The 11,670-nt window shown below is 36.6% G+C and overlaps 1 long non-coding RNA gene across 1 annotated transcript; it reads left to right on the top strand.

Moving 5' to 3' along the window:
• Nucleotides 1-9,942: 9,942 nt before the first annotated feature.
• On the top strand, nucleotides 9,943-11,437 carry LOC129493445 (uncharacterized). Its single transcript, XR_008661131.1, has 2 exons — nucleotides 9,943-10,043; nucleotides 11,202-11,437. It is a non-coding gene; the product is annotated as an uncharacterized lncRNA (long non-coding RNA).
• Nucleotides 11,438-11,670: the final 233 nt, after the last annotated feature.

The raw sequence follows: 11,670 nt of genomic DNA on the forward strand, positions 1-11,670 counted from the left end.
GAAGACAACAAAGCTGAAATACGTGTGGTCCCTGAATATAAATCTAAAAAGAAAAAAAGGCATATATGCTGTTGTTTCTGATTCTGAAAGAAATCAAAATAAGAAGAAAGTCTCTTTCAAGTTAGGTCTAAAAATAACAAAATAAATAAGTAATGTTTATAGAGAATCCAGAGTAGACAATAATGTTCCAAGAAAGGAAATCATATGAACAAGCTACATAGCTTCTTTTGGAAACAACACTTGGAACAGAATAATCAGAAAATTTAATCTGTAGAAGACAGTGAGAAGTCAAGGCCAGGCCATCGGGAATTTCTGCTTGGAAATTTTGGGTTTATTCCATATGTAATGGGGAACCCTTGAAGATAGTGAGCTTTACAAGTGTATTTTCTCATAATATCCACAGGCTAGACTGGAAGTCAAGAAAAGATGGTAGAAAAAATAATGAACAGTTTCTTTCAGTATTCCAGATTATGGATGACAAACACCCAAATAAAGTCAGTAATCACAGGAATAGAAGAAACGGAAATGTACAATGTACTTTTTTAGGGCAAATAGAAGTGACTCAACCAAAGATAAAAAGAACAGCATGAAGCACCTGACAAGTCATGGTAGAGGAAATGCATGGTAATAAGAAATAATATTTTTAGATATTCAGTATATTTTAATACCAAAGAAGCATGTTTTTCTATTTTTATATGTGTAGAGAAATCCAGTCACTGCTGATACGAGGCAAAAAGTACGTTAGAGATTACTTTTATTTGACTTTCTTGAGTCAATATGGTGCGTGTGCACTGGGCTTTTATGTCACTTTGTATTTGTTTCTAGACATAACTCATGGAAATTAATTAATTTTTATTTCTCATCTACTCACATTCTTTCAATACAATTCAGTTATATTAATACTTAAAATCATTGTCTTCAAATGACTTGGTTAATTTTTTTTGCATTTTCCTATCTTAATTCCAATATATTTGAAATTATAAGCCTGAAAGAGGGGGAAAAAAAACCTAAAAACTAAAGCAATCTCTTCTTGCCCTGTTTTGTAGAGACCACATGTGTTTTCCTAACCATTGAAATGCATCGGCCGTATTCTATCATCCTTGGGTATTTTCTTTTAGACCTCATATAGTTTGTCGCATCTGCTTATTGTTTAGTAAAATACTTAGAGATTGATTTGCTTGCAGTAATAAGGCTTTAGAGATGAAAGATAAATTTTAAAAATATAAAAATAGGAAAATGGAATATGTAAGAATAAAGACAAGAGAAAATAATTCTTAATTAACTCAACAAATAGTAATTTAATACTATTTGCCAAATACTGTTGTAAGTTCTCAGAGTACAGTAGTCAATAAAACAGACAAAGTACCTACCTTCAGAAAATTTACAGACTCATGGTGGGAAGGTTTAGTGAGAAAATAAGTAAGTAGAACTCAAGTATGTTAGATGGTTACATGTACATTGGCAAACAGCAGATGAAAGAGGAGAAAGACTTTTGGAGGGCAGACACGTGGAAGGTGGGGACAATGTGACATTTGATCTGATACTCAAATAAGCAGAAGGAGGTTATAAAGAGCACATCACACAGACTTTTTGGGAGAAGACATTTCAGGAAGAACAACAAATGTAGAGTCCCTAAGGCACAAATGAGCATACATGACATATTTGGGAAAGAGTAAAGAGGCCTGGGTGGCAGGAGAGGAGTGATCTAGCAATGAAATGAAGGAGATTAAATTAGAGAAAGAATGGGCAGTGAGAGGCTGTCAGATCATAAATGGTCTTCTAAGTTAAAGTAGCTTCAAGTGAAATAAAAGTAGCTTGCACTAGGATTTGGGTCCTGTCTCTGCCACTGCCTAGCTCCATGACTTTAACAAATTACTCAACATCTGAACCTTAGTTTTCTCTTAGAGCTAAAATTGGATTTCGCTTGTATGTTTCCTGTGGGGGTCAAGTCAAATAATGTAAAGTGACCCTTAAAACAAGTGCTTAGTAGAGTGACTGAAAAACAGAAAAGTCCCCAGCTAACAGTATTACTATTATTTTAGAAGATAATATGTAATGAGAACCTTAAATGTACTAATTTGGGGAATGAGGTGGTAAAGGTAGTATCCTCAATTTTTAAACTAGAAAATAATAAAACAATTTTAAAAGGCTCCTCATATGCTTCTGTGTGATGTCACATGAACTGATCAAGAAAGGTGATGATGAATGGCAAGTATTAACAGAAATGCACTTTACCTTCATTTCCTACCTAGAGCAATCCTCATCATCATACATGCCCAAGGCCTCTTCATGATTCAGTGTGCCAGACAGAAAGTATGATCTCCAGCAATAAATAAAATCATTCTCATCCCTATCAATTCTGTTTAGTGCTTTGTTAGAGCTTGAGGATCAGCAAATATTTATCTTGGATATTTAAAAGAAGTGATCATTTAACTCATTTTGCATTATATATCATTTTTCCAACTTTTGAACTCAAGTTGAAGCCCAAATCTTTGAAGTTTATTTCTATTCAAAGTAGTATTACTCTTGAAACTTATTTGATATTTGGAAATTTTCATAATTTTTAGGGATAAGCATCAACCTTAACCTTGAGTTTTTTGTTTCCCTCTTTGCAGTGGAAGCTCCTAGTCATTTCTTTCTGGCCTGCATTCCATGCGTGGGTGGCAATGAGTGGGATGGGCTTGAAAAGGAGAAAGGAGGTGTCTGACCCAAATATTACCCCAAATTGAGGTAATGGACATAGGTGCCCAAGTACCTGGTGGGAGTCAAGTGTACCAACACCAGCTCTACTGCCAGCTCTGCAGGCAGAGATTCTTACTAACTACATCAGCCTCTTGAAATATTTTGGGAATTCCCATATTTCCAGGAGCTTATTTTACTTCAGATGCATTTTCCTGTATACTCTTCTTTAAATTTAGATATGTCTCTTTCTTCTCTGTTCAATACCTGTATGGTTGAGATTGGAATAATACCATATTTTTGTCAAAAACTTTTTGGGGCTCTGTACTGTCTACAAGAGTTTTTTCTCTTTGTGTGAGATAGCATCAGGTTTTACATCTCAACAGTTGCATTGATTAAATAGGTATAGGAAATGCTGGATTAAACCAAGGTAATTTGATTTCTTAGTGAAAGACTTCTCAGATCTGCTTAGATGCTAATGTACATTTTAACTTGTCAAGGGGAAGATATCAAGTCAGAATCTTCTAATCATGTGTATCCATGGGTCACATTTTCGAGGGAAAAATATAGCTGCTAGTGTCCTGGGAAACTTACTTTGGGGATTTCTAGGTTGGATTTCAAGAATTTTTCACTATTTAGTACAATTTACTATTCCATACCTTTTCTCACTCCTCCTAGCGCTTTTCATGCTTCCACCACACAGAACTAACCCCGTTTCTTGAATACAAGGTGCTTTTTAATGCTCTATGCCTCCAGTGCAGAGAAGACGCTAACAAGTAAACAAACCTTTTTAATGCAAAGATTATCTTTATGTCTTCTTGTATTAATCTGAGAGCCTAGCAAAGCCATTTGCACTTGATCACTAGAATCAATAAATAATTGAACCAATTTATACTGCTACAGATACAGTCAACCTAGAGATTATTCTTACTTCTCATATTTCTTTTTGCTTATTACGTAGGCATCTAATTTTCTTAACATCATAATCCAGATCTTTCATTTTGATGAAAAACCTACATACAGAATCATTTTTCATGTGAATATAAGAATTAGCGGCCGGGCGTGGTGGCTCACGCTTGTAATCCCAGCACTTTGGGAGGCTGAGGTGGGTGGATCACGAGGTCAGGAGATCGAGACCACGGAGAAACCTCGTCTCTACTAAAAATACAAAAAAAAATTAGTCGGGCGTGGTGGCGGGCGCCTGTAGTCCCAGCTGCTCGGAGAGGCTGAGGCAGGAGAATGGCGTGAACCCGGGAGGCGGAGCTTGCAGTGAGCCGAGACTGCGCCACTGCACTCCAGCCTGGGCGACAGAGCAAGACTCCGTCTCAAAAAAAAAAAAAAAAGAATTAGCACTCTTTTGTCTGAAAATGTACAATGTAAACTTTTCTGCAAGATTTGATTAATTTATTTGTAATTAGAGATTGTCAATGTAATTGTATTACATTTTCTTATTTTGATTTTCATTACTGTGAACCCATTGAAAGAAAGTCTATGTAATAAAGAGACAAATAGAGAAGGAAAGGAAGGAAGGGAAGGAGGGAGGGAGGGAAGGAAAGGAATTTATAAATATCAGGAAATAGATAAAGTAGGTAAAATATCTCCTGGTAATTTAGTGATGTATACACAAATGGAAAATTGGAAATAAAATTTGATCCCCAAAATTTTAGTCCTAGAAGTGTAGTTCAAGTAAATAACCACAAGTGTAGGTGGAATATATGTGTAACACACACGCAGACATATATATGTGTGTGTGTGTTTATATATGTATGAGAAATAATTACAGCTTTACCTGTAACAACAGTAAAAAGAAAAATGGAAACCACAGCATTTTCCAACAATAGGGGATTAATTAAAGAAATGAGATTAAATTATATGAATATTTTAGGTAGCCACAGAAATAATAGTATCAAACTATCCTTCAAGTTATGTTTAAAGGAGTCATCGGGATAACTGATGTAATCTTCATCTAATGATTTTGTTTTATAAATGTGTGTAGTCCACTTTTTTTTTTGGAGACAAGAGTCTCACTCTGTCACCCAGGCTGAAGTGCTGTGGCACGATCTCGGTTCACTGCACCCTCCGCCCTGGGGTTCAAGTGTTTCTCCTGCTTCAGCCTCCCGAGTAGCTGGGATTACAGGCACCTGCCACTGTGCCCAGCTAGTTTTGTATTTTTAGTATTCTAGTATTTTTGTATTTTTGTATTTTCACCATCTTGGCCAGGCTGGTCTTGAACTCCTGACCTCGTGATTCACCCGCCTCACCCTCACAAAGTGCTGGGATTATAGGCGTGAGCCACTGCGCCTGGCCATGTAGTCCATATTCTAAAACGACCCAACTCTGAAAGCCTTCCAGGCTTTCTGTGAATACGGAATTATTGTTTTGCATACTTTTAGTGTCAAGATATGCACAAGATAGTTGTTAGTTTTCTCTCATTCACATTCTTTCTTATCTCAGGATTCCATGACCTGAGGTGCTGAGATTCTTTGGGACTGATTTGAAAGTAGAAGAAGCCTCTTGTCAAATGATCTGTGTCTGCTGTGCCTCATGGTCCTATTTGCAGACCTGGAACAGATGTGCAGGAAGATTCAATTTACCTTAATTCATCCCAGTTTAATTAGCAGCTGAGTTACTCCTGGCTCCAGAATAGCAAGAAAGTGACAGTTTGTGTAGCACAGCGTCTGTCCTCTGGAAACACTTTTCCCCTCTGGAATGCTACTTGATCAATAGAGAAATCTTACCACGTTGACACCAGAAGTGACATACATCTACCATCAGTTAATTCTAAACAAAAGAGCCATTCTCAGCTTAAGTAAATCTAACATCTTACTTGATCATATGCTATACTATTGGAGGGAAAATGGCGGATGAATTAAAACATAATTCTCCACCCAACCTTGGGAGTTCAGTTCACATTTGCAAGTTCTCCATCATTGAGAACAATTTTCAGCAGCATAAGCTGTTATGAAAATAAAGTTCAGGTAGAGTGAACAAGTTTAGGAATAAATCTATTATATCATTATATTAACTAACTAGAGAAATCCAGAGAACTAACTAAAGACTAGTCAAATTCCTCAAGCCTTAAAAAATCACTATTTGTTTTTTACGTGTTAAGCCATTGAAGATGAGTTTCTTGGAGGTTCTCAGTGAAGTGTAAACTGTGTTCAATTGTATTGAGGATGATATGACTGCTAAGAGTCTCCCTTGTTTTTTCTTAGTTTGTTTTCTGTTTCATCTTCCTGATTATGTGATACATTTACAGGTTAACTCCTGTCTCCCATCTCCCTTCTCCCCAGTTTCCTTTCCTAGTCCTTTTCTATATACATGTCTTGGAATATTCTTTCTCATATACATTATAACTACAAGCACAAGTATACCTTGCTCATTTTCTAAATGGGCCCACAAATTGGTTGACTTATATGAAAACTCGTTTCCTTCAGATTGCCAAGAAGGTATACAGAAATACAACAACATATATCACATTTCTTATACAGGAAAATATCTGATAGGAATGCAGTAAAATGTCAGGGTACATGAAAGCATTGAATACTTTGAAATTAGATTAGCCAAGTATAGATAATGCTACTTAATGTTTGTGGACATTTTCACCCTGAATTTATGTTCTTACATTGTGTTTACTGAAAAGATATAAAGGCAGATCACTTCATAATATAGGTATAATCAGAATACACGGTGGTTTAAATGAATGAGTCATAACCAAAAAGTAACTGGACAACTAAAATCAGAAGTCACTAGGAGAGGAAGAAAACACTGCAAGATCATCTCACTAACTAGAATATCTAGCATACATCAAATTGCTGAGGAATTTGAAAAAAAAATGTGCTATATGATGTACCTCACCAATTGCTCCTACCCAGAACCTGGTCTTCTTTGGGTATCAGGCGGGTTCATTTTCACTCAGCTTTCCCCATTTCATGCTTTCCTGACATTGTTTCTCCTGTAAACATGGGCCCTTGTAGACACATGTGAAATCCTTCCATATTGCTGCCTCCAGCATCCATCCAGATGCTGAAGATGGCTTCATCCAGAAGATTGTGTCATGCTCTTGGTGGGCATCCCATGTACATGATGTTCTGTTTACTATGATGCTGCTGTGTCACTTGTTCTTTTGACATTGTTGAATTCTCTAAAGTCTCCTGTGCTCTCTCAGGCTATTTTTTTATGAGCCCCTACCCCTCCCCTACCACCCATCTCTCTAGCTCTAATGAGAAATAAATGTAATGCTTGTATAATGCATGTAAAGAGAAGTCAAAAAATGTGATACAAAAGAAATATGTAGAGAAAGGTCATACACAGCTAGTGAACAGCAAATGTTTGCCTCAATACCATTAAGTTCCTGTTTTTAATAGGCACCAATAATTACTTTATACTGCTTGTAACTTCCATAATACTGTGGTTTGCATAAGTGGTCCAAATCACATTTCTAGACTATTACATTTTATTTGTCTTATTTACATACCCAGTACTATGGTGACTGTGTTTGACAGGCAATGGCCTTTGAGTCAAATGGGTTTTCTTTTAATAATAAAGTTTTCATTATTCTTCATTCATCAGATATTTACTGGACGCCTCCTACGAGCCAGATAATGTGCCTGTGATAAATTCAGCACAAGTATACTCTTAAAGAATTTCAATGGAAAGAGACACTTACATTGATAATTGCTATAATTTTTCATTACTTTTATAAATGGACAAGTGGAGAATGCTATGGAATTACATACATATAAAGGGTACCCCTTAAGTCAATATCAGGGGATGATTTTTCAGAACAAAGAAAAGTCTAAGCTGAACCATACAGGGTGCTTTAAAGTTGGCTATTCAGTCATTCATTCTATTATATAATAAGGAGACAGGAGACTGCAGGGCCTATTTTCTGGTCACAACCTTCTGACCAAAACAGGATCTGGTTCAGACAGGATAAAGTGAAGAAATCAGCTGAAACCAGCAGATAGTGACAAAAGGGATCCCAGCTGCCCTCATTGCTCATAGGCATAAGACACTCCCACCAGTGCCATGACAGTTTACAAATGCCTTGGCAACCACCTGGAAATTACCAGCTCTTTACATTGCAATGACTCAGAGGTTACCACCCCTTTTTAAAGAAGTTCTAGAAACCCACCCCTCAATTTGCATTAACCTTCCCATTAATTTGCATAAAATTGAAAGTGGGTATAAGTATATATAAATACAGTCACCAACGTTGCCTACTCTGGGCACACTGCCTATGAGTTAGCCCAGCTCCCCAAGGAGCAGTACCATTCAATAAAAGATTTCTGTCCAACACCACTGGCTTACCCTTTAATTCTTTTTTGGGTTAAACCGATAACCCTCCCAGGCTGAGCTTCAATTTTGGGCCTCACCTGTCCTGCATCTATAATACATTGAGAACTTTGGCAAACACACAATATAGTATCTAAATGTACTAAGAGTAGAAAAAGAGAGTGCAAGAAGTGAGAATCGACTTGACTTTCAGGACCTCGTGGGTCATCTATATGGAGACACTTGTTTCTGAATTCAGAGCAAATATAGAAAAAATTAATAAAAGTGAAGATTACAAATAAGATCAAAAGTCTCTCTTTTGAGCAACTCAATTTAATTCACAATTAGAATGATTTCTTATCCTATCCTTTCTAATATCTTGAATCTGATGAATTATTGGACTAGTTCATTCATACCATATTTTTTGACAGTTGCTATGTTCATGCATACAAAATGTAGAGACCTTTAAAAATTATTTTCTGCCATTAAGAAGTTCAAGAAACTGAATTACATGTGTTTTTCTCAAACATTATTCCTTTAACAGTCACCAAGTATTGCCTCACACTCTCGCTTCTCTGAAATATTAATAGGAATTTTTGAAGGGAAGGGCCTCATGATCAAACATACTTAGGAAGTAGCTTATATTTGATCTGCTTCTTGGTGATTTGCACTGCGATTAGCATAATGGTGCTAAGAAAATCTGTATCAAAGAAACTTGCTTGAGTTTATTAGCCATGAAACTTATTGTTGTTATAATTTGTTTGTGTGCTTGCTACATATTAATATCCTCTTAATAACATTACTCTTTATTTTTCTCTCATGTTGATATCTACTAATACAAATTCTAATGATTGTATATTTTTACTTCTAGCCTTAGGCATAACTGGACTTTCAATCACACATATTTTCCCAGAGAGGTGCATGACAAACGTGCCCAGCACATCTTCAACTGTAAGTTTGAAGCCAACTTTCGCCGACAATCTTTGAGTTTTCCAATAGTTTACAAAATTTTATTTCTTTAGCAAATTTTCTAAAGCCCATACTATATTGGAAAATTATGTATATATTTATATATGTAAACATATATAGTTAATATTTTCTCTAAATCCACTTTAATAGTTTTTTGCAATTATCTAAGTAAAATATTTGTGACATAATGGGATTGAGGGCTGGGCGCGGTGGCTCACGCTTGTAATCCCAGCACTTTGGGAGGCCGAGGCGGGCGGATCATGAGGTCAGGAGATCCAGACCACAGTGAAACCCCGTCTCTACTAAAAATACAAAAAAATTAGCCGGGCGTGGTGGCGGGCACCTGTAGTCCCAGCTACTCGGAGAGGCTGAGGCAGGAGAATGGCGTGAACACAGGAGGTGGAGCTTGCAGTGAGCCGAGATTGTGCCACTGCACTCCAGCGTGGGCAACAAAGCGAGACTCCGTCTCAAAAAAAAAAAAAAAAAAAAAAAGCATAATGGGATTGAGGTGCTATTTGGATTTGATGATACATATTTTAAGGAAAGTTCATGCGCTACCTAAAATCATCTCACATGTTATAAGTGTATGGGCAGAACACTTTGAGAAACAATGAGTTAAATAATAAAATCTCTCTTTTCTGTGACCACATTTATAGATGCAAAATACCAAGATATCCTAGAACAACAGTTGGAATTCCCAGTTAAACAAAAATATAAATTTTAAGTCAGCTTCCTCCTAGGTAATTCATGTAAAATTATAGAGGTTATTAGTAATTAAGATATTTAAGAAGGTTCAAGAAAAACAAATCAATCATGTTTTTTTTTTTTTTTTTTTTGAGACAGAGTCTCGCTCTGTCGCCCAGGCTGGAGTGCAGTGGCGCAATCTCGGCTCACTGCAAGCTCCGCCTCCCGGGTTCACGCCATTCTCCTGCCTCAGCCTCTCTGAGTAGCTGGGACTACAGGCGCCCGCCACCACGCCCAGCTAATTTGTATTTTTAGTAGAGACGGGGTTTCACCGTGGTCTCGATCTCCTGATCTCGTGATCCGCCCGCCTCGGCCTCCCAAAGTGCCGGGATTACAAGCGTGAGCGACCGCGCCCAGCCAATCATGTCTTGAAGGTAATCTTAATTGAAAAATAAATACCCTAAAATAAAGACCAGAATGAGAGCACAAAAACAATCAAACAGAAGATAAAAAAAAATTTAAAGTACTCACACACTGTAGTTGCAGTTGACAAGTAAGAAAACTATATTTTCAGTGATATTTGAAAATAAGTAAACAAGACAGACATCTCCCTTTGATTTCCAGTTTCAGTCAGAGATGACCAATTCAGGGATTGATGTGGGGTCCTTGTTTCTAGGACTGTGCCATCTCCAGTTGAATTGGACATTTGCTTCCTCATGGCAACAAATTACAATAAAAACACTCAATATTTATAAGGTCTATAGCTTAATATTATGGCTTTATGTTATCCTTAGTTTGGGTATACCATTACAGAATATTTTTATTCTTTAAGACTCTCTGTCAAAATCAGTTCAGTATGGTTTCCTTGAAAATATTTGAAATCTTTTTTTTTTTTTTTTTTTTTTTTGAGATAGAGTTGGCCTGTTGCCCAGGCTGGAGTGCAGTGGCACAATCTCAGCTCACTGCAACCTCCTCCTCTTGGGTACAAGCGATTCTCCTGCCTTAGCCTCCCAAGAAGCTAGGATTACAGGCTCCCCATGCCCAGCTAATTTTTGTATTTTTAGTAGAGACAGAGTTTCATCATGTTGGCCAGGGTGGTCGCAAGCTCCTGACATCAGATGATCCACCCGCCTTGGCCTCCCAAAGTGCTAGGATTACAGGCGTGAGCCACCATGCCCGGCTGAAAACATTTGAAATCTTAAATGGGTCCATGAATGTACAGGGATGACACATTAGAATGAGAGAAATATATAGTCCTATTAATAAAACAGTCCAGCTGTACTACAGATTAAAGGGGTTTTGTAATCTTGAGCATCTAATTACACCACCTTACAACGAATATTAAAATGAAATACACATCAATATGCATACAATATTAAAAATCTGAGAAACATTTGGAGTACACAAATTGTTCATAAGCTGAAAAATTTCTGCCTATTACCTGTACCACCATGGCCACTGTGACTACAATAAATACAGATAACAAACTTCTTTAAAGCATACATCTGCAAGATATTTTACTAAGGTCTTTATATAATTTCATTACTCTTCAAAGTAATCCTAAAATTAAGTAATATTATCTTCATTTTCAGATGAGACTAAAATTTATAGAGATTGAAAGACTGAATGCACTATACCATAGTTATAACAGCATGGATCTACATAACACATGAGCAAAGACAAATTCGCATTCCTTTTTTGAAGCAACTTTAATGACAACATTTGTGAATAATTGTAAAATTCCAAGTGCAGTCCTTGGTACATGTTAGGTGCTCAATACATTTTAGTTCTCTAATCCTTTATCAAATAAACTTAGTAGTAAAACAAATGGTAGCTATTCTTTTGTGTATTTTTCATATCAGGTTCATTGAATCATTCATGATTATTTGAAGTAGATTATACTAATAACTAATAAAGGGAATTGAGGTGATTTGCTCAAGTCCTATAGCTGTTAAATGATAGGACTAGAATGAAAATCAGGCCTATGAATTACAGATATGATGTTCTATTTGTCTTCAACATAAAGGGGGATCTCTTTTGCACCCATTAGAAGCTGGGTGA

The sequence above is a fragment of the Symphalangus syndactylus genome, chromosome 11 (genome assembly GCF_028878055.3).
Source record: "Symphalangus syndactylus isolate Jambi chromosome 11, NHGRI_mSymSyn1-v2.1_pri, whole genome shotgun sequence".
NCBI classification, from domain to species: domain Eukaryota; kingdom Metazoa; phylum Chordata; class Mammalia; order Primates; family Hylobatidae; genus Symphalangus; species Symphalangus syndactylus.